Raw genomic sequence first — 22,577 nt, 5'->3', positions numbered from 1 at the left:
GGCTGTCAGGTGTGAAGAACTGGTGACAGTGAACCTTAAAGCTCCTGGCTGCTTCTTGCTTCTCATTCTTCTTAAAGTTGCCATTGCCTCGTACTTACTGGAAAAAAGCAGCCATTTTAATTTACCCCTCCCTCATAGTGCTTGACTGAAGGCCTCCCGGCCACCACCTTGTTGTCTCCACGCTCTTCCCTCTGCTGCTTCCCATAAAGACGCACGTATTCTGCCACGACTGACCATCAACATGTCTGATTTGTCACCTCCAGCTCCACGCTGTTGTCTGCAAATGATGCGTCTTCTGCAAAACTGAATGTGGCAGTTTCTTTATCCGTCAGAGGAAGGAGCTTACTCTGAGCTCAACGACTTTGAAGGATCCTGCCCACTTGGTACAAGCTACGGAAGCTGAGCTAAATCTGCACAGGCCATCTCCTTCAGAGGCTCACACTCGCTGCTAAGAGAATATAGTCTTAGAAATAACAGCCCTACTTCTACTTCATTTACTACAGAAAGTATATAATACATTCTGTTACTGTATACATGCAAAGTGGAGGAAGAACCAAGGAGTCACACAGTTTATAGAATAAACTTTCAGGGTTTCAAAGAGCAAAGGCAACTCATCCCATCAGAAAGCCCACGTCTTGCAAAGTCCCAGCTCTTGGAAGAAACGAGGGCGGTAGACTACATGGAACCCCAGCTGTCCCCTAGTCTCTGAAGCGATCAAACATACAGATTGGGAAATACTTTACAGAATTGGAAAATATTATAATGTGGGGGAAAATATACTGAGGAAGCATCAATTTCTTCCCCCCTGGGGAAAAGAATTATCCTCAATAGTTAGATCAAAATCTTCAAAGTTTTACCTTAGTGATAACCATAGCTGGTCTTGTAAGCAAGCAAAATAAATGACTACTCAGATGATATAATTCAAGCAATGTCAGCAAAAACCCAAAGGGATGAACACGGGGCTGAGCATGAGGCGAAAGAGGGAGGGAGGAGGGCTGCAGATGCTCAGAGCTTCCAAGTTAGAGTCATGTTGGGCCAGTCATCCTTGCTGTGAGCGCGGGGGTGGGGTGTCAGGTGGCTGGGTCCCACACAACCCTGAGAACCAGCTTCCCTGAGGAAACTCGTCCCTCCCGATATCAGGACAAAGGGTTACAGAGGATATCCCTTGCCGAGCCGAACACGCAGTACAGTACTTTAAAGAACAACTGCCTAGTAAAGGAAAACAGCTGAGATTTCCCTTTGGGAAAAGTTCTCCACTTCATGACCAACCTGGAGATTACAGAGAAGCCCAAATGAGTTCCAAACCAGCAAAGCAGAGAGCAGCCCCAAGGGCAGATGGGCACGTCTAGCAAGGAGGAAATGTGAACGCGCCATCGGGTTGCTGGACAGTGCAAAGGGAACGGCTCCTCTGCGGGCACTGGAGGGGAGAGCGCGTGGAGGCTCTTCTTCCACCCCCCTGCCTCCGGGCCAGAGTTCCCGGACAGGGAACGTCTTTCCAGCTGCGGTGACTACACACTGGGCCCCATCACGGACGAGCTGAGGGCTGACTTCAGACAGAAGCACTGACCGCACGAGCTCAGTGACTAACAGAGAGAGAGGAGTTCTTGAGAACTGGCACTATTCTCCTCCTCAGAATCACATGCTAATGTAGCAGCCAAATTTTACTTAACTGTGTGTCATGATCCTTACCCGGGAGCTTACCTCGAGGTCAGCATACAGAGCTCGTCAGGGAAACCAAACCATCATCAGGGAATCGTGTGGATCTCATGCCTGCTGAAGACAGGGGCCCTCTCCAGGAGCCCAGGGACTTTTTTAAAAAGGTAATTCTAGATGCCTACTCCTCTTCCTACCTCTCCTGAAAAGAGCTCAGGGTCCAGGAAGGAATCACTACCAGAAAACCGGCCCCACATTGACAGATGGCCCTGGGAGTGTCTCATGAACGGGCCAGCTCACTGGTTGTTTTCCTAAGGCTGAAGCCACAGTGTTACACTCAAGAATTCAAAATGTGTATGAAGATTTGGAGAGACAGATAGGGGGAAGAGGGCCAGGAGATAAAAAATTATAAAGGAAATGAATAAATCATTTGCTTTCTTGTCCAATCACTCGATTCATTCAAGGAAAAATCTTAGTCTGTTTATTTACTTAATGAAACATAACCTGAATAATCCACGTTTCCAAAGAAAGATGAAGACATTTTATTTTGTCCAGCTGCTTTTCATCTTATGCTGTTTCAGACCAAAATTCAAAGCTGCTTTATACCTTTGCAAAAATGAGAGAGGGGAAGGAAAAAGCAAAAGGGATTTTAAAATTTTGTCTCAGACAAACTAGGCCTTAGTGTTTAGCAGAAAACCAGGCAAAAATCCAACAGTTCAAGGAATGCCTACCCACCCGCAACGCGCACCCACGGTCCTCGGGGCATGTAGCAGTGATGGCACAGGGCAGTTAGCGGAAAGCCTGCCGGTGCATGATTTCTTGTGCTGCCCTGCCCAGAAGTAATAATTACTCCCTGGCAGAGCCTCTGCAAGCCTGTCGGAGCAGCTGGCACTCCCCCACGGCCCTTTGCATCAGTGTCCACCGTCACTTTCATTTTATTCTGCTACTCTTCTGAGCACCTTTGGAGCAGCCCCTGAGGCACAACAAGAACCCTGGGATCCCCGCCACTGCTGGGAGAGGAGGGCACGAACCCGAGTCCGCTCCCAGCGGGGCCCAACCCTCCCTTCAGCAGGCACACGTGGGTGCGTGGCACTGGCCCAGTGCAAAGATTAGCTTTCCGGCTTCCACTTGGAGCTTGCCAGAAACAACACACATTTTGAGAAATGTGATGGTTTGAAGACAAAGAATCCATCTGCAATTCCAACATGCAACTTTCAAAACACAACTGCCCCTCAAGATGGTAACATGGCCATGAGCGCCCTGGAAGAGCCGAATGGCAAAAAAGAGGGCTGCTGCTGTGTGACGGGTGCAGGCAAAGTGCGTTTTTATGCCATCCATAGTGTAGGCAGGATACATAAAAAGTGTGAAATGCCTGGAAGAAGAACAGAGAATGGTGGCCTCGGCCCGGAGAGACGATGTACCACATCCACAGGCACGGATATCCCCGAGTGAAACTAAGCCACCTCCTGGGCCAGGCAGAGCAGGCCCGCAGGGCACGAGCTGACCTCTGAGTCCTTCATTTCGAGACGCTGCTTTCTTTCTTGGCTGTTATATTATATAAGTTATAAACACGTATCATAAAAGGAAGAACTATCATTTGGAATGAAGGTAATTAAAGACAGAGTAGGAAAAGTGGATATATTTAAAGCTTTCCAGGTGGAAATTTAATTTCAATGAAATTGGATACCAACCTTCTTCAGATGGAAAATACCCAAAATGTAACTGATTTTCTTCATTCTGATTTTATTTTCTAACTTACAGACATGAAGAGATAAAAGAAAATATCAGAACATTTGGATAAATTACTTGAAGTAATCTTTTCAAATATGGAGAGTTGGAAATCTATTTTAAAAAAAGGATTGTGTTAGGAGACATTAAAAGATAAAGATAATAATAAAATAATAAATAATCACCACCACTCCTACCACTGGGGGGCAGTAACCCAATACTCACCTAACTGGAGTACTCAATGGGTAAGCTTGGGGCCTGCCCATATGCAACCAAAGTTCCTGAGAATCACTGCATTAAAGAATCTTAATAAACCTCTGACTTAAGTATTTTAAAACCGTATGCTCAATGAGGCCTACAATAAAGCTTCCTTCAGAGGTGAGCCTTTTGAAAAAATCATAAAGGGTAGAGCAAATATTAAAAGTGTTCATATCTGTCTCAAATAAGCACACCTGCAGTGTATTATTAGGCAGAAAAAAGCCTCAGGTTATTTTGAAGGACAAACCCGACTAGCTTCAGGCTTCCAGGAAACATCACAAACTGGAGACTGTGGGGCAATTTCTGTTCTTGAAGCTAGAAGAATGATATATGCAGCCACGCTGTGTTCTGAAGGCAATTGATAGACCTTCATATATATGTTTATGAATACATATATGAAAGTCTTATTATGTGTATATATTTTCAGTAAATATGCCACCTGTATGTTTTTTGAAAAAATTACTAAAAGATGCACTCTGATTAAAAGATGACAAAAAACCCCAAAACCATCCAAAATTAAAGACTTTGTTAAAAAAAAAAAAAAAGGTAGGGAATCCCAAAACCAAGCAAAGATACAGCTGAATGGAAATCACCCCTTTCCCAGCACTTCCACACCCCTCCTCTATTTCTACCAGAGTATTCCACTAATTCTACAGGGCTAACCCACAGCCACACTGAAAAAAAATCCCTCTGTATTCTCAGATCTCCTTGTCAGATAAGTCACTTCCTCCGATCCCAGTTTTCTGCATTATCCTAACTATAGCATGCATACAAAAATGTAAGTAAATTATTCAGGACTCAGGTACCCCAGTCAGCGACAGAATACCCCAGAAGCTGCTGGAGTCCCCTCCTTATATCCCTGCACCCCCAGAGGGAACCGTCATCCTGTGGGTCCTAGAGACATGATAGAGAACATGACAGGCAAGCTCACTCCCAGGGAAAGATGGACAGTAAAGAAATACAGGCGTCAAGCAGGCAGGATGTGATAACAGCAGTAAGTGCATGGAGGCGAGTCATGTAGAGAAGGGGCTCGCAGTGTCAGGAGAGGGGTCTGGACCCTCCTTTGCCAAGTAAGTATGAGTAGAGACATGAAGGGGTTGAAGGAGGGTGCCTTGTGAGTATCTGGGGAAGAGGGTTCAGGGCAGAAGCATCAAGTACAAGGCCCAGAGGCAGGAGTGTGCCTGGCACGTTGGAGGAGTAGCAAAGACTAGCAGGGCTGGAGAACTAGCAGAGAGAAGAGTGACTCTAGGGTTTTGCATTAGTAGCTGGAGGAGTGGAAAAATGAACTGCTACCATCAATAGTGTTAATTGTATAGAATGAAAACCTAGTAGTTACTTTCAAATGGTAACAGCAAACCCATAAAATGTGTCACATGGGATCGGAATTTGAGTGTGTCTCAGTGATAATTCTCTAAGCTCCATTCAAGCTTGATCGATCCGGGAAATACTGCAGAGCAGTAAAACGCCCACCCTTTAAGCCAAGACTTCGGTTTGAACCCTAACTTTATCATTATTAACAGTGAAGCAATGGGCGAGTTATTCAACCTTCCTGTGCCTCAGTTTCCTTACCTGCAAGGTGGACACAATGTACCAGGTTACTGTGAGGACTGCATGAATTCAGGCATCAAAACACTTACTCTATGCTTAGTACATAGGAAGTGCTCAAAAAGAGTTCGTGATCATCTTTTCAGTTAAGTTAGATATGCAGTATTTCACCCGGTATCAAGGGTCAAGGTAAGAAGTTGACAATCAACATACCGCTATATTTTTGGTAAAACTGCTACTGAACACATGCCCATGGCTTTCAGATTCCTTTATGTGAAACTCACAAAACTAACTTTTCTGGATTTAGTTTTGGCAGGGAAATTAGTGTTCTTCTATTAGAAAGTCACAGTTGCACCAGCCCTAGTACAGGACGGACCACAGAGTGAGACCCTCTCATTCTGAATGAATTCTCATCCTTTTCTCTTTTTTGCTGCAGCTTTCAGGAAAAACGAAGGTGAAGAGTTTATTCAGCTGAAGCAACTAGACCAGGCTTCTGACGCTTACTGCCTTATCTCTTCTCTTACCCTGTGCTCTCCCCCTTCCTTTGCTATGTAGGTTTTCCATGGTATTAAGCCAACTCCACATGATATCCTGGCAGTCTTTCATATTTTGACAACTCTCTTACAGGAGTCTGGTGGTATATGAGCTTCCAGGCCCCTAGTTACAATGACAGATCTCTGGGATGCCAGCTGCCTGTCTGGATGACTAACCACCACCTGCTCCAAATTCCAAAGGTTCTCACTGCCAGTGAGGCTGCACTGTTCCAGAAATGGCACGCCCCTCCATGCCCAACACACTGCCAGCCAGCGCTTTCGATGTGCTGGGCTCCTTCCTGCTCCAGCGATCCCAGCAAGCCCTGCTCTCATCCTGCTGAAAACCTCACCAGCCACGCCCCGTGGAGATGCAAGATACAAAGCAGTGCGAGCAAGGAGCTGTCATACTAAGCTCTTCCCTGGGTAATAATACCCAGGATGCTGACTTATTTTCTTGTATATTTAGGTTAGAAACAGCTTCCTTGAGCTGGGAAAAGGGGGAAAGACTCTTTCCTGGTTTCTGGTTGTACTTGTGTGAACTTCTTCATGGTATAATCTGATACTCTGTTTTCAATGTTGTAGCATTAGGCTACCTGGTCCTAATTTTCCATTAAACAGACTCTTCTACTAACCAACTAGCTTCCGCAGTATGCAAAGGTGTTGTCAGGATAAATGGCAACGTCTATAAAGTGCTTGGAATTCTCTGAATAAAAAGCACAGTAGAAGAATAGAGCGTTAGCACGTTATTATGCTCATAAAGTGTGGGTGGAATTGCAAAGAGAAATCGTGTCAAAGATGTAAGGAAACTTAAAAGTCTGAGACTTTAAAAGGCTGGGATTATTAAAACACCCAGTTGTTTGACAGGAAAAATTAAACTGTTCTCCCGTCTCAAAAGATCTAATGCCACTTTCTCATTACTTACTGTACCCTACAATATCTTCTTCCTGCACCAAGCTTCCAGGGAAGTTTAAGAAAGCTCCATATGTGAAAAATTGTTGTACGGATGCACCCATAAAATGACAATCTGATCAGGAAGGAAAAAATGATGCCTTTTTGTCCATTATGGCACCAATGGTCATGTTTCTATATAGGATCCAAAATGCAATATCCAGATACCCAGGCAATTTTTAGCTCTTGCTCATGGACACGGCATGAGGCTTCAGCCCATGCAAGCTGGGGAGACAAAGCTGAGATATCAGCTTAGACCTGGGACTTTGCAGGGGCTCCGTCCCCATGGAAAAAGGAAACTCGAAGGATCTATTCACTGGAAGGGAGAGACTACAAGGAGCACAAGTCTTCTGGTCCCTTGGTGAAAAGAAAGGTCTCTGAGGAATAAAAACGCTAGTTGCTTGGATTTAGAATCTAAACTTACACTGTGTCTGCACGGTGTGGGGACCCACCCGCTGGGGTAAGGAAAAAAAAAAGCCTAAGGATGGTTCACAAGAGGGCGATACTCCCAGGCCACCTGCCAAAAACAAAAGCAAATCCATCTGGAGGGACATGGCTGCCACCTAAGCCACACATGTTTCCCACAGAAAAAGGTGTCAAAGTGGAAAATGATAAAGTGGGAGGGAAAACACACACAAGAGGCTCTGTACACACAGCAAACACAGAGACTAGCATTCCCGAAATTTCAATTACAACAAGACAATAACTACAGGTCTACTGGAAATTCTTAGACAGGAAAGGATTGAGAACCACAAAGAAAAAAACATTATGAAGGCAGGAAGAGGCAGGTTTGAAAAATAATCAAATAATAGCTTCTGGAAATAAAAAGATAGTCACTGAAAATAAAGAAAGGAACAAACAGCATATTGGGCGATGCAAATGAGAGACAACCGGTGAACCAGAAGGTGGAACTGAGGATTACAAAGAACACAGCTGGACTAATGAGCTAGGAAATATGAAAGGAACCGCACGAGATGAGGCGCACAGAAGGAAAACATCCAGCACATTCCCAGTTGGAGCATCTGAAGAAGGAAATAAAGACGATGACAGAGAAGATGTTCTCAGAGGTCATGGCAGAGAATTCTCAAGATTGCTGTAAGTCAAGAACCCTCAAACTGGAGAAGCACGAGAGTTCTAGGCAGGAGAAATACCCACACACGTGAATTCAGTATTAACCAGGCTCTCCAGAGAAACAGAACCCCTAATATATATAAAGAGATTTATTATAAGGAGTTGGCTCCTGTGATTACGGCTGTCCCAGTCTGAACACGAGCCTGGAAGCTGCTGAAGAAGCAGAAACTGCTGATGTTCCAGCTCCAAGGCCGCCAGGCAGAGTTCTCTCCTGCTCAGGGCCTTCACCTGACTGGGTGGGGAGCCCCAGGCACATTACGAAGGGCAATCTGATTTACTCAGTCTACCAATTTAAATGCTACTCCCATCGAAAAATACCCTCACGGAAACACTCCGAATAGTCTTCTACCAAATATCTGGGCACTCCATAGCCCAGTCAAGTGGACACACAAAATTAACCAGCACAGATTTCTTACTGGTGAAATTACAGAACACTAAAGACAAAAGAAAAAATTAAAATAACCAGAGAAGAATGATATTTGACCTATGAAGGAATGAAATGGGCCTACAGGGACTTCTTCACAGATCAAAAAATATTTGAATAATATCTTCAAAGTGCTAAGGAAAAGTAAATGTTAACAAGAATTTTTATTCAACAATTATTCAATAGTATGGGCAAAATAAAGGCTATTACAGCAAAGCAAGGACAAGAGAGTTTGCAACAACTAGCTGAGAATGCTTCTCAGGAGATGGGAACTGCACTCAGAAGCAGTGGCCAGAGAAACAGCAGCCAGGAAGATGGCAAAAATACAGGTACATTTGAAAAAGAACCACTGTAACAAAATTATCACTCCAGTTTCATTATTTGTTGTTGGTATTGGTGGTGGTGGTTAAAAGGAAAGCCAGGATAGCTTTTTATATTTACTAGATGGTAACACCTAAAACATCCAACAAATCCAAATGTTGACAAAGATTTAGATCAACCAAAACTGTTGATGGAAGTTTAGTACCAATACAATTAATTTCAAGAGGGATTTGACAGTAAGTAGTGAAGTACAGGTGTATCTTATTACCCCGCAACTTTACTCCATGGAAGATAAATTTTTCTTAAAAATGATGTCATTTTAGGACATTTAAAAGTATGCACAGCAATACTATGTATTACATAGGAATGTACATGCATATATAGTAAAAGTGTTAAAATGTGCACGTGAACAAAAGCTGCCAAACTTAGGTGAATGGATTCTTACGAAGAGGGAGGGAAGGAAATGGGGTTGATCATGGGTACACAGGAAAGTTTATTTATATCTTTTATGATTTACTTTTTAAAACATCTGAAGAGCACGAATTCTAAATTTACAAGACCACAAACTATAGGCAAAAGAGTTTTCTCTAGAGATTTTATTTCAATTTTCCCGGTATTTCATTTGCAAAGATGACATATTGAGACCATAATGCACTTAAATGTCGGCAGCGAGGTGTGAAAGGGCAGTGGGACTTAATGTAAGCACGTGTGTCCGGTCCAGGCCACGACAACCCTCACAGAGGGGGCACTGACTGATGCCTAGGACCCCTGTGCACTGTCTTATTCACTTACCACGCTGGCCTTGGAAGTGTCATTTCTTTCAGTACTAGAGAAGATTAAACTAAGGCTCAGATAATTAAGTGACAAAACTTAATTTAGATCGGTCTGCACGTCTTCCAAATCCGTGCTGACTTCTGTGTGTTATCACAGAGCTGAAGGCAGTCCTCCTTGCAGCCCTTGTGCTAATGACAGCTGACATCAAATGACTCTCTGTTCCAGTTCTTTCCATCTCTAATGTCTCAATCATTATGATGGCAGTCGCTCAAATGGGGCACTGGTATCTACCCCATTTCACTGATGAAGAATGAAGCACAAAACTAGGTAATGTGCCCCTGAGGGGGGCATCCTGACCCAAACCCTGCCCATCTGATTCTAGAACCTCCCCCACTTAGCCACGTCTGCAGAGCCAAATTGAGGGGTCCTCACACAGCAACAAGCCCCCTGCCCCTTGCCTTTGGCTGCTGACCACATTTTATAGACATACTTAGGAGAATATGGAATCAGTGTGGATCTAACAATGATGAACGCAGACGACTAGGCTTAGATCTCTGACTGCTGACTTGCAATCAGGTCAGCAAGACAGTTCTCTAGGGACAGGGCTCCTGGTGGGGATGGATGCCTGGCTCCCAGCTACTCTGCTTCCAGCATTGCCTGTCCCTCTTCTCTGTGCCGTCCCACCTCTGGACACACACAGCATGCCCCACTGTGGAAGTAGTAAACTAGGAAGTACCTTCCTAGTTTACGGACAGAACTGAAACTCAGCTACGGCCTGCTTGGGTTAACTGAGAATAAATTATACAGTTTACCCCAAGTGTCCAACGCTTGCCGGGAGGTGTTAAATTAATGCCTGCTCTGATGTTCCCTTGTCTTTTTAGAGAGGGAGAAGAAAGTTCCTACCAAGCTATTTCAGAGTCTGGTGATGTTCATTATTAACGGAATGAGCAAGTCATTCATTCGTTTAATAGTTACTGTGTACTTATGATGTGCTAATTACTACCCTATGCACTAGGGATAAAGTCCCTCATAGTCAACTTTACAAATGTTCCCAGATATGTCACTTTTTAAAACTTTTATTATTTTGCATAATATTAAATCCATTTAAGCAAAATATTTTTTTCCTTAAGTTTGAACTCAAAATTCACTGGCATTCATTATCTCGCTTGTATGTTCCACAGGAGAGATGTCAATGTGTTTCAGTGCAAGATGTCACCTCAGGCCCCTGGGGTGTTACATGACATAGAGTAGATGCATATCATCTTTAAAAAAAAAAATTCTGAATTTTGAAATACATTCAGCCCAGGGTTTGGATAAGGGATTGTGGATGAGTATTGCCTTCTTAAGAGTGTGAGTTATTTATTTTTGGTAAGTTATAGTAGTGAGATTTCTGGCCTAAAGAGTACAAATGTTTTTATTTAAAAGCATTATTCTGATTTACATTATTATTGGTACTTTTTCAGGATAGCCTGTCCAGCATTCAATTTTATGTTTAGGATTGCTTTTGCTAGTTTTACAGGATTAAAATGATAACTCATTGGTGTTTTAATTCTTTTATTTAGATACTAGCTAATTTAATCATTTTCTAAAAGATGAGTTTAATAAAAATAATCTCTTTACATCAGGCACCCAGAGTTGTGGGAAAGTTCTTGTCACAGTTTCTTTACGTAAAGTATCTCTCAATTTTCTTTACACATTTATACACAATCCTTAATTATTTTTAGCTACTTGTATCATGTGCTGTATATATTGACCCCTGATCATCATATTTATCACAAATACCTTTCCATGATTTTTTTTTCATTTGTAGTTGTACTTTAATTGTATTAGTTTTCATGGAACAAACTTTAGGCCTTTCCACTTTTAATCTGCAATCTCTTAAATTGCTCCCATTATTCAAAAATTATCAGTTTTAAACAGTCAACTAATATCCTTTCAAAACTAATAAAAATTAGTGTCTTTACAAATTTCTTGACTTAAAAGTAAACTCCTCACCCAGATATGACTGGAATACTCAACTCATTCCCAGTAAGCCACTACTTTGCCATAAATGCATCGAATTCATTCAGATTTATCTTCTAAATGTTGTTTTTTAAACATGATTAAAAAACCCCAGCAAAATAGGCCAGGATAAATTAATAGAAAAGAAATTGAGACCTTAGGAAGTAAATTTAAGAACATTAAATTAAAACCAGGGCCCACAACACCAAACTATTTGCTATTCTTTCTAGGAAAGTGGCTACAGGACCACCACACATTTGAGCTTTCATGCAAATGAGGTCATGAAGGAAATGAAAACCAAGCTCACAGTGCGGACATGAGCAAAAAAAGAACATTTTCTAGAAGAAAACAGATAGGCCCAACACTTGTGTTCAAAACCCAAACTTACACTCAGTAACATCCCCAAAATACACAGGATGGCAATCACATGACTTGAGTGCAATCCATAAAAGAAATGTTATGAGGAACGAAGTTACATAGGGGCCTAAAAGCCCAATTTCTGCTCCATTAGCTTAATTTCAGGACAATACTTAGAATAGTTAATACGTTGAAAATAACTATGCATAAGAACTAAACATGATCACGACTGCCTGAAGTGGTTACAAGTTAGATTTTCTAAGGTTTTTTTTTTTAATTAGCAGTGAATAAAATTTACTGAATACTTTCTTGCATCCATTCAGACGCTCACTGGGCTTTTCTCCGTCACTAGACAGGTGTGGTAGATTATGTCAACAGCATGTTAAACTGTCCATGAAGCTTGGTCATAATCTTTTAAAAATTCAGTTAGATTCAATTTGCTATTTTTTAAAGAACTATTGTTTACATATTCACAGGAGGGATTGGCTTATAATTTATTTTTCCCTATGTCCTTATATGGCATTTCATTTAATATCAGAAATGCCCACAGATGTCCACTAGTACTGTCAACACTCAATACAGTACCAGAGACAAGCAAAAGAAGTCATCTGAATTACTGGAAAGGAAGATATAAAATTGTCATATTTACAGATCATTTTACTAACTACAAAGAACCTAAGGAAATATAAAGATAGATTGTTAGGATGAATTCAAGTTTGTTAATGTGCTTTAAATAATACGCTGTTTTGATAGCAACTACAGAGTAACTGTACTAAATCTAATAAAAGGTGTTAATTATCTTTAAGCCAAAAACCATGATCGTATTATTCAAAAACATTTTTAAAAGATCTACAAATGTGGAGCAATAGCATAGTCGTGCGATGGGAAGGCTCATTATTATAAAGACACTAATTCTCCCCACACTAAGCAGAAAGTTCTATGCAATTCCAACCTGATTCTCAACAGGGTTTTTCTGATAAGATGACCCTGAAATTACTGGGGAAGGGCAAAGGGCCAAAAACAGCCAAGATCATTTTGAGGAAGGAAAAGTTGAGGGCATATCCCATATCAAGGTTTATTTTAATCTCCAGCAAACAAGACAATGACGTAATTGTGCAGAAATGACAAACAGGCTAAGGAATAAGAGACAGAACCTAGAAACAAACTCATACATCAATGAAAATTTAAATATGACAAATGAACATTTTTAAATAAACAGTGTGTAGACAATCATTTTTTCATACTGAGGAAAATTATCTCCCTATCTTGTACCATATACAAAAATCAGTTCAGATGGGAAAAAACCTCTTAATACAAAAAGAAAACTTCAAAACACTTAGAATAAAATTTGGGAGAGTACCTCAAGGTTCTACAAAAACAAACCATAAAAATAATGGTTACAAAAGCGAAAACTTTAAAAACTTCTGTTCACCAAAAGGAACAATAAATAATTAAAACAAAATTAGATATAAACAGCAAGAAGATGCTTTTGAAAATAAAGATAAATAGAAAAGGACAAGTATCCAGAATATTAAAGAACCACAAATCTATTAGGAAAGATATGAAAAACCCAGTGGAAAATGAGCAAAAGAAATGCCAGACACCAGAAAAAATATTCTAGGTCATCGTTTTTAAATACAAATCTTTTGGCTCCAAAAGGGCCCACTAGCATTCAATTGTCAGTTCTGCTTTTATTATTTATACTGGTCAGGTACTTGGAATACAGAAGTGTTGAGATGGCTCTTGCCCTGAAAACGGATACACAAACCATTAGAAAATATTAAGTGCTAAGCTATCTAAGGCTTTAGAGGAAAGGCGGAGTGTGGTTTGGGTTCTGAACTCGTACTTTGTTATGTGGTTTCTAACAGTGGAGCATGAACGCACCCTCTCTCCTTGCTGGAACTGAAAGGGTTGCATTTTTTTCCCTTTCAAATATTTTCCTCCCAATGTACTTGAGAGTCTCTGGTTCCGCTAACACCATCACTGTTATTTCAAAGTCAAGGATATAATAGAAATATTTATGTTTTCTTGTCTGTGCCAAAGGAAGTAGTTAAATATGTGGATTGTAGAAGCAAACTGTTCACAGTAACAACTAGTAATGGTTCTACAAAGGCAAAGATGAAGGGAAGGGTAGTTATCTACAAAGGGTCAAACCTCACAGTGGAAAACAGGCATAGAGAAATGACACCGTGCTCAGAGGTTCAAGAATGCCAGTTTTGAAATCTGAGTGCCCACTTCACTTTCGGGAAGGGTGTGTGTGCATGCATGAGTGTATTCATGAGTGTGCGTGATGTAACCCCTCAGAGAAGAGGTACCACGATTAGGAAATAGAATTACATTATTCCGAGGGACCAGGTGTAGCAGCAGCAGACTGTGGCTCAACTCATGGTTAGGACTTCTAATATACACCATTGCCATTGTGTGCTTTGGGCAAGTTACTTAGCTTCCTCTGCCTCAGTTTTCTTGTATGTGAAGTGAGGATAATAATGGTACTAATCTTGTAAAGCTGCTATGAGGATTAAGTGAGTTAACGCACATTAGAGTTAATACACATGAGAACTGAATTTGGCACATACAAAGTGCTCAATTAAGACATAACTATCATCATCACCATCACCAAACACCATCACTAACACCACCACTATCTCTACTACCCTCATAATCATCAGCACCATCACCATCGTCATTACCATTGTAATCATGACCATCACCACCTCACCATCGTGATCATCACCACAATCTTTACCCACCGAATCACCATCATCATCATCATCAAAGGATTATTTCTTCAAGTGAAGAAATCACGAAATTCTTAAATTATTTAGAAACAACAAATCCAAAATAGGTAACTAAAAGCTCCTAAAATATTGGTCAGACCTCAAATATTTCCAGTGGGATGCACCTTTTTACCCACTTCCCTACTGGTACACTTACAAACCAACTCTGGCCACCTCTCAGATCTAGTTTCTTTACACTTTTATTGATGTATGAAAAACATTTCCTCTTCTAAATTTCTGCTTTTCAGTATTTACCTTTTCTGATACTAAGTGGGCAAAGAGAAATACCACCTATTGATTCTGAAATGCCTTTCTTTTCCAACTCAAATCCTGACTTACTCTTTCTCTGGCATTTATTAGTCACTCACGTTTCCTGACGTTACCTGGAATAACTCAAGGATGGCGTTTAGGGAGAGAATCTGAGACGCGGGGTTGCGGGGGTGTCGATTCCTGGTCCTCACTGACGGCCTTAGGCTCCTCCGGGTGCCGTCGGAATGGGGAGCAGGCGCTGCCCTGACAGATGAAATGATGAAGGCCCCGGGTAGGCGGGAGGGAGGCTGCATGGGGACGCGTGCAGAGGAGGAAGCGGGCGGGAACAAGCTCTCGTTCCCTGACAGAAAGTCGCTGACAGAGGAGGTGGAGGATGAGAGCCGCAGTTCACGTAGAGGCCGATGAGCTCACTGGAATCATTAGCAGGAATTTTCTGAATTCAAATTGAGAAGTCGAAGTGGTCAAACACTGGCAAGTGAAGAGCAAGAAAGGCTGGGGGTCCTGAGGAATTTTCATGGGCTCTGCGAAGCGGCAGTTCAGGGAGGCGGCGGCTGCGTGGAGGAAAGCGTGCAGGGGCTCCGAGGGGGCGGGGGCGGCCTCGCGGGCTCTCACCCGCCGCCTCTGGGCCCGAGGTGGTCGCCAGTAGTTCCCTTTCCGCACATGGGGGCCCAGACGGCTGACTCCTTCCCCGAACCCGCTGTGACGACAGCGTCAGAAACGGGGCAGACGGAGCGGGTGGACCGTGTGCACCGCAGCTCCCACTTCCGGTCGGGCGGGCCCTGCCTTCCGCTTCCGGTGGGGCCCTCGTGCCTGGAGTTACCGCCTGTCTTCCGGCTTCTGTCGGTTCCCTTTCAGGCGTGCCCTTCCATCTCCTTTCTGAGGCTCAGTCTTTCACTTTATTTCACCTCTGCCTCCCTGTACACACACTCCCAGGGAGAACGGCACACAGTTAGCCCGCTGGCTCACAGAGGCGCACCTGGCCGTCCAGCTGCTGCCGGAAGCTGCGGCCCCTGCAGGTGTCCGCAGCAGGCTGAGGGCCCTCTGCTAGCCGCTGGGGGCTAGGAGGAGAAGAGAAGGAGCGTGCAGGAGACAGCGAAGGGCAGTGCCAGCTGCAGTTTCCTCTGGCCAGTGGCAGGAAGATGCAGCTGTGATGGGCGGGCAGGAGCCATCCACTGAGCACTAGGTGCTCACCTACCACCTGCCTCTCTTCCTGGCTGCCTGCCCCTGCCCACAGCCCTGTCTTCAGGCCCAGAGCCCACCAGGGGCCCTAAGTCTTCTTAACACATTCACCTTTTCTGCTTTTACACTTTCCAGAGTGGGTGTGGTGGGTGTTTCCACCATGGTTCCCTGGTGCCCTCCTCCTTGTGGAAACACGGCCTCCACACCCCACTTACACAATTGATAATCGAGGACAGAGTTTGGATGAAGTAGAAAAGGCAGCTTTATTTCTTTGTAGACAAAGGAGGTCACAGTGGGCTAATGCCTCCAAGACCTTGAGCCTGCAGGGGGAGAGAAGGCAGGGGTTTTATAGTAAAAGTTCAAGAGTTCAAGGGGCGGAACTAGTTTCCATGGAGATCACATACAGGGTAATAAACTGTTGCAAAGTTCTTATTTTTGCAGATGCAGTGGTTCCCTTCCCTCTACTGAGTATGAAGTTTACCTCTGGCTTTGGGACTCTCAATATTCTTGTACCCAGAACAAAGGTGCATAGGGAGGGGCTCTGTGGAAAAGAGCTCTAGAGAGAAATTTGTGAAGTTTAAATCAGATCAGTAAATGTGTTTAGCTTTTTAAGCAGGCTGAGGCCGGAGACCTCTTGCTTCAGGCTGAGGGCTGGAGCTCCAACAACAGGACACAAGGAAACCACAAGGGGTCAAGAGGAGGGCACGATGGTCAGGAGAAGGGCACTGGGGTCGGGAGCAGGGCACTGAGCATGACCCCTACACACAGTACCATGAGGGAGTTGGGCAAACCACCCAAGCCTCCCTCCTCTCCAGCCTAACCCTGGTCAGCAAGGGCATGAGAAAACTTTCTAAACTATTATACATTTAAGCAGTTACAAACACCATTGAAGATGGCAGGTGGTCACTGACAACAATAGGGTCCTGCTCAGTTACATCCTGGGGGTCTCACCTGTGCTACCACCCCCCTCAAGTGTGGGTTGGACTCAGTGACTGGCTTCTGATGGATGGAATCCAGTAGAAGTGATGGGATGCCACCCCTGGGTTGAGTTCAGCCTCGAGAGCACTCCCTCTCCTCTCTCTCCTTAAACAAGCTGCCACACTGGGCCCTGCCCTGTGGAGAGGCCAGCCTGGCAATGCACCCGGGAGGCACTGGCTTCCTGGGAGGCCTGGAGCCAGAGGACCCAGCTGAGCTGTGCCCCAACTCCTCACTCACAGGAACCCAGAGACAGGAAGTATGTGTGTGCTCTTTTAAACTGCCAGGACTTGGGGTCTTTTGTTACACAGCAATGGATAACCAATATAACTGGTTCTGTCATTGGCACCCAAAAGAGTCAATTAATACACTGACCAGGAGGAGTATTTAAAATTCTCAAAGACTCATGCCTTCAGATTACACTGGAGGGCCTCTGAGCATACCACTTCTAATGTCAGTATCTGTAAAGAAGGAGCCTTTAAAGAGATGCTACTTAAAATATGAGCTACATTACCTAGAGTTATAGGTCCTCTTTTTCTTTCATTCTTGTGGAAAAGTCAACACCAGAATTACACTATATTAAGAAATCCCCATTCATTTGCTATATAGTACATACCCAAATGTATGTATGTATTCATGTATAACTGAAAATTCTCTTAACCTGTAAGTCATATTTTAAAGAAAAAAAAGACCTATTGTTAGCATTTGAGAGAAATTTTCATAGCATTTAAATTGATTATCAATGAAATGTTTTTGTGAACAATATGTGAATGTAGATACCCTTAATTTTAGCTAACCAAAATAAATTGGTCATTAGAAACTTATCCAGTAAGTCAATGCCACCTTGTAGTGATTCTTTAACAAGTCAAATAATGTACTCTAGATATCAGTTCCCAAGGAGTCTGTAGATTAAGTTGAAGGAACAGGCTTCACCATGGTTTAGGGTAGGTAGATGGGCAGAGTCCACCTTTGGATTCTGTTCAGGTACATTTGCCACTAACAAGGTGAGGGGGCCAGATCCTCGATGGGAGGGGCTCCTGATAGGGCTGTCTCACCAGACAACTTCTAAAGGAGCAATTTTATTTCATATACTGTAGCCAAGTGTAGAATTTTGGATTTGTGTGTGTGTGTGTGTGTGTGTTTAATGGAGGTACTGAGGATTGAACCCAGGACCTCCTGCATGCTAAGCATGCGCTCTACCACTGAGCTATACCCTTCCCCACTAGGTTTTGTTTTAAGTAAGAATGTAAAAACTCCAAGATTTTACTTCTTAAAGGATAAACATAATTTTAAACTTAGTGTTTAGGGGTTTTTTTCCTGCCAGAGATGCTAATTTGTTTAAATTTTAACTGAATGAATTTCAATAGTTTATTATAAGCTTATTAAAGTTTTGGGTAACTTCTCAGTGACAAGATCTCACCTAATCCACAGCAGGAAAGAACCCCTCAAAGTTTACAGTGCTGCTGCACTTAGAAATGCAGAAATGCTAATGGTTACGCACAGGTTTTTCCATATGGAGATAAGCATAGTTATAATTGACTAAAAATAAGAAAACATAGACTAATTATTCTACAATCATTTGCTTCATTTTTATAAATTAGCAAAGCCCAAACATGTCCAATTAATGAGACGCATAGTTTAAGGTACACGCCAGGCTGCTGGAGGCATTTGCGCTCGCTGGTATTGTAACCCAGTGCCTGGAACACAGTGATTAATACGTGACTGTGGAATCAAACCTATGTTTTTGAAACACACATTGGAAACATTTTCCAAGAGAACAAACTAGAACAAATCATTTTCCTGGTACCAAGAAAAGAAGACCTAGAACTCCTGATACTAACATTGCTAATACTAATCAGTGTGCTGTTGGAGACACACATTGCTTTAGGAGTAGTTTTTGGAAAAAATATATTTAAACTTTAACATAATAGTTCTTATAGGTATGGACAACCAAAACATAATTTATATCATCTATCTATCTATGTGTACATGTATATATTATTATTATTTTTGGTGGCTAAGCACATGGATTTTGGATTTAGAGAGTTGCAAGTCCACTCCACTTACAACGTGAGCTTGGGGAAGAAACGTAACCTCTTAATGCTTCAGTTTCCTCATCTATGGAATGGCAATAACAATAATACTGTATTCACTATGTTGTTTTAAGAATTAATTAGATAAAATATGTAAAGCACTTAGCTGGTCACTATTTTGCAGTCAAGAATAGAAATATGTCACTCCCATCTGAACATCTGTCTTACATGAAATCATTTAATCAATCTAGAATTAGGATTTCTGGGGCACAATAAATAAGCTTCTGTCAGATGGCCTGTATCTTGAATTTTATGTAGAAATATTACAAAAAGTAGATTTTTACTTCAATAATGAATGTTTATTTTTAAAATTGAGCAAAAGCCCCAAGTAGTAAAATAGAGTTCACATAGACAGACATGCTTAGTAATTTGAATATTTGAACACTATGTGAAGTTCTATAAAGAACCATGTCCTAACAAAACTATTGGGCAGTTTGTGACAAGTTTAAGTGGCAACTGAAATTCACAGCTGTCTGGAAGGCTTGTTTCCTTAGAGACATTATCAATGGTTATCAGTTTCAGGAGGAGGAAAAAAAGAAGGTCTTGAAAGTGATGTAAATTATACATCCAAGCTGCACTACAGCAGAAAGCCATGACTGTCAGTGTCTTTGGTCTCCAAGAACAGTGGGCATCTGATAAGCAGTGTTGGTTTTTCCATCTCTAAGTCAGTGAGAGATTCAGTAGCTATATTATGTATTTCAATAAAAACAGAATGTATCAATGGTCAATTAGTAAAAAGAAATCCTCTTTATTTTCTTACAAAACATTTTTAATATGAAATCATCATGATGTACACTTTAAATATCTTATAATTTTACTTGTCAACTATATTACAATAAAGCTAAAATTAAGAAAATAGAAATCTCCCCTTTGCAAAAAGAAAAAAAATCTCACTGAAAAGACTTGTATTTTTTTGTCAGTTTTAATGTTAATCCATAAGTTAGGAGTGTTAAAAGAGAAAGTCCAGATCCATGTCTTGGAAATGTCCTGCCTCGATGTTAGATACTAAACAACAAGCAGAAAGACACAGTCATCCCCTGCCCCCTCCACCCTCTACTCTGGGTGTGAGTTTGCCAAAGATATGGTGAAGCAGGAACACATTCCCGGTTTTCCTTCTCTGCTGAACTTCTCTTAAGAGGTACTCGTGTGCTCTGTTCACAGAAAACCAGATGGCATTGATGGGATATGGACCTGAGATTGGCAGGAGAGTCAGAGTCCTGAATCCTTCTGTGCTTTGCTGAAAGAGGTTTGCATTCTCATGAAACAGCAGCACTTTTAATGAAATCACTTAGTAGCAATTATTCTTTCACGCTAATAGGGTCCTGATTTTCATTATATCGCGAAATAATAAGTGATCAGCTTTAAAGTGTTTAATGAAACTTATGAGAATTGTAAAATAAACAGTTGCCCTGGAGAAATCAGGTCTCTGAAACAGTCACAAATCTGGGCATCTGAAGAAAAAGCTCTGTATGTTTAAACAAGTCTTGCTCAAAAGACTTCTCTCTATAAATGTCATTCTACTATCACTCAAAAACATTGCTATTAGAATCACTCTTTTCCTTAAAACAGCACAAAAAGCAGAGTGTCTAGTCTTCATTATCAAATCAGCTTCAAAGCTGTTCTTTACCTAGTAATTTGGAAGAATGGCTGATAAACAGTGATTTAAACCAAGGAATGATAGGGTTTAACATTTCGAGAGACTGTAAACGGAGAGAATTGGGGCGAGGGAGGATTGTGGAGGATGATACAGGAAAGAGGAAAGCACAGTGCCTTAGGAAGAGGGGCAGGACCGCAAACCGCCGTCCCGGCCAGAGGCAGAGAATCCAGTGATTGCCTCGCTCAGTCATGACTTACGATGAGACTGCGTGCTGCCCTTTGTCTTTCTGCCACTTACCTTGCTCCACGCACGCTAAGGCTGATTTTCCACAGTGTGTAAGTTCCTGTTGAGAGGAACATTTGGCATGAGATAGGATTGGTCATGCCAGGATCCGCTCATTTTGGGGGCCAAATCATCACTCCACGGAGCCCAGGATGCGGAAACTTGTTTTTCTCTCAAGGAGAGAAAGGATGGGATCTCTGAGACCTCAGTTTACCTCCCTCCACTGAAAATGTAGCTCCAAAGATGCAAACCCATGCTCAATGTAAAAAAGAGACTATGAAGGGTCAGTCGGCCACACCAAGAACCTCATTCATAGGTTTCTGAGGACAATTTCCAATGAATGGCACCTTCTCACCTATAGGGTAGATCAGGAAATACCATATGCAAAAGACTTTTTCCTACTGGTGAGCAAGTCCAATCTCCTCATTGAAAACATGTGGAAAAACAGATCCAAAGTAGTTTACAGAGCTGCCCAGATCTTCTAGGTCTCTGGGCCTTGTCAACTGAAATAAAATGCACAATCTAAAACTTGAGAGTTATCTATTAGGCTTCTGAGGACTTGAGCCCAGGACACAGCCTCTCAGATCATTCTAAGAGGCTGTTCCAAAGTGGAAAGGGGAGAAGCCAGGATATATGAGTTTTTGCAACAAAGACCAGGTATTCGGAACATCAAAAGACCACTGTTAATTAAGGAAAACTAGACATCTCACATTAAGGAATTTAGTGCTTTTCTATGCATGGGAAGATGCAAAGGTCCGGGCTCACTGAAATCACTCCTTTGATGTGCACCTGGCTGTCTAGGGCCAGCGCCCTGTACTTCCCCATCCTGAGTCCCCTCAGGGGGCACCGCAGGGGGCGCTGCAGAGCCCGGCTGCCTGCTGGTCTGCGTGCTGAGTTCCCTCCACTGGCTGTTGGTGGGGGCAGTGGCAGCTGATGACGCGTCGGCGGCAGCGCCCTTGTTCATTGATGCGGCTGCAGTATTTTTCATCTACAGCCTGTATGTTGGGCTTCGTCTTTCCCCCGCTTTCACGTTTTCTCATATTTATTAACTATACGTGCAGTGGGCTAAACAGGGAGTTCTACTGTTGTCTCCCAAGTGGAATTATTTTTGTTTTTCTTCTACTTCATCCGTGTAAAATTATTTTGTACCTAATTGCATATATTGGTTACACAATGTTGTACTGAACCAATTCTGGTATTAGTTTTATAATTTTGCACATAAAGTGATTCTGATTCTAGGATAGAATATATGGAATTTAATCCCCTGATTCTTCTCCAGAAATTATTTTTTTTCAAAAGAGCAAAAACATCTCCTAAGTTATTTCAGTATCTTCTCTTTTTGTGTACAGTTAATACAGCAAGGATGCCCTGTCACAGAGGTTTTCCATCTTTTGTAAAATTTTGAGTGAAACTGTGATTTAATTTATTCTTCCTAGACCATCTCACAGCCTAGAATTAAGAGCAATCTAAAGGCTGGGCCAATCTTCCACCTGGTTCCTGGGCCATTCACTGCAGCCACTGAAAGACTACACTCATGCATTCTACGCATTGGGGATTACCTAAAACTCATTTCCAAGCTAATTTTTCCTAAGCATGGAATAGGCTGCTCAGCTAATGGCAACATTGAAGAAAAAGCATACATGATTATTGCCTCTCCCCCCAGGTGTTTACCACTGTCTTCAGCTTCAGATTACTCCACCAGATCTGCTACTTACTGTACAAAATTTTAAC

General features: G+C 42.3%; 1 protein-coding gene across 2 annotated transcripts in view; it reads right to left on the bottom strand.

Annotated features, from left to right (window-relative positions):
• The window catches only part of PDE10A (phosphodiesterase 10A), a 536,527-nt gene that overhangs the window by 315,296 nt on the left and 198,654 nt on the right, over positions 1-22,577 (bottom strand). The window contains exon 1 of one of the 2 annotated variants that reach the window (XM_074368029.1): positions 14,834-15,395. The exons of the other annotated variant lie outside the window; for it this stretch is intronic. The gene's annotated coding sequence lies outside the window, so the exon portion shown is untranslated. Of the gene's footprint in view, positions 1-14,833; positions 15,396-22,577 lie in introns of those variants that run through there. 2 annotated transcript variants of the gene reach the window in all.

This window comes from Camelus bactrianus, chromosome 8 (assembly GCF_048773025.1).
Source record: "Camelus bactrianus isolate YW-2024 breed Bactrian camel chromosome 8, ASM4877302v1, whole genome shotgun sequence".
In the NCBI taxonomy this organism is placed as follows: domain Eukaryota; kingdom Metazoa; phylum Chordata; class Mammalia; order Artiodactyla; family Camelidae; genus Camelus; species Camelus bactrianus.
The sequence above is the reverse complement of the archived record's forward strand: the minus strand, read 5'-3'. Positions and strand labels throughout refer to the sequence as shown.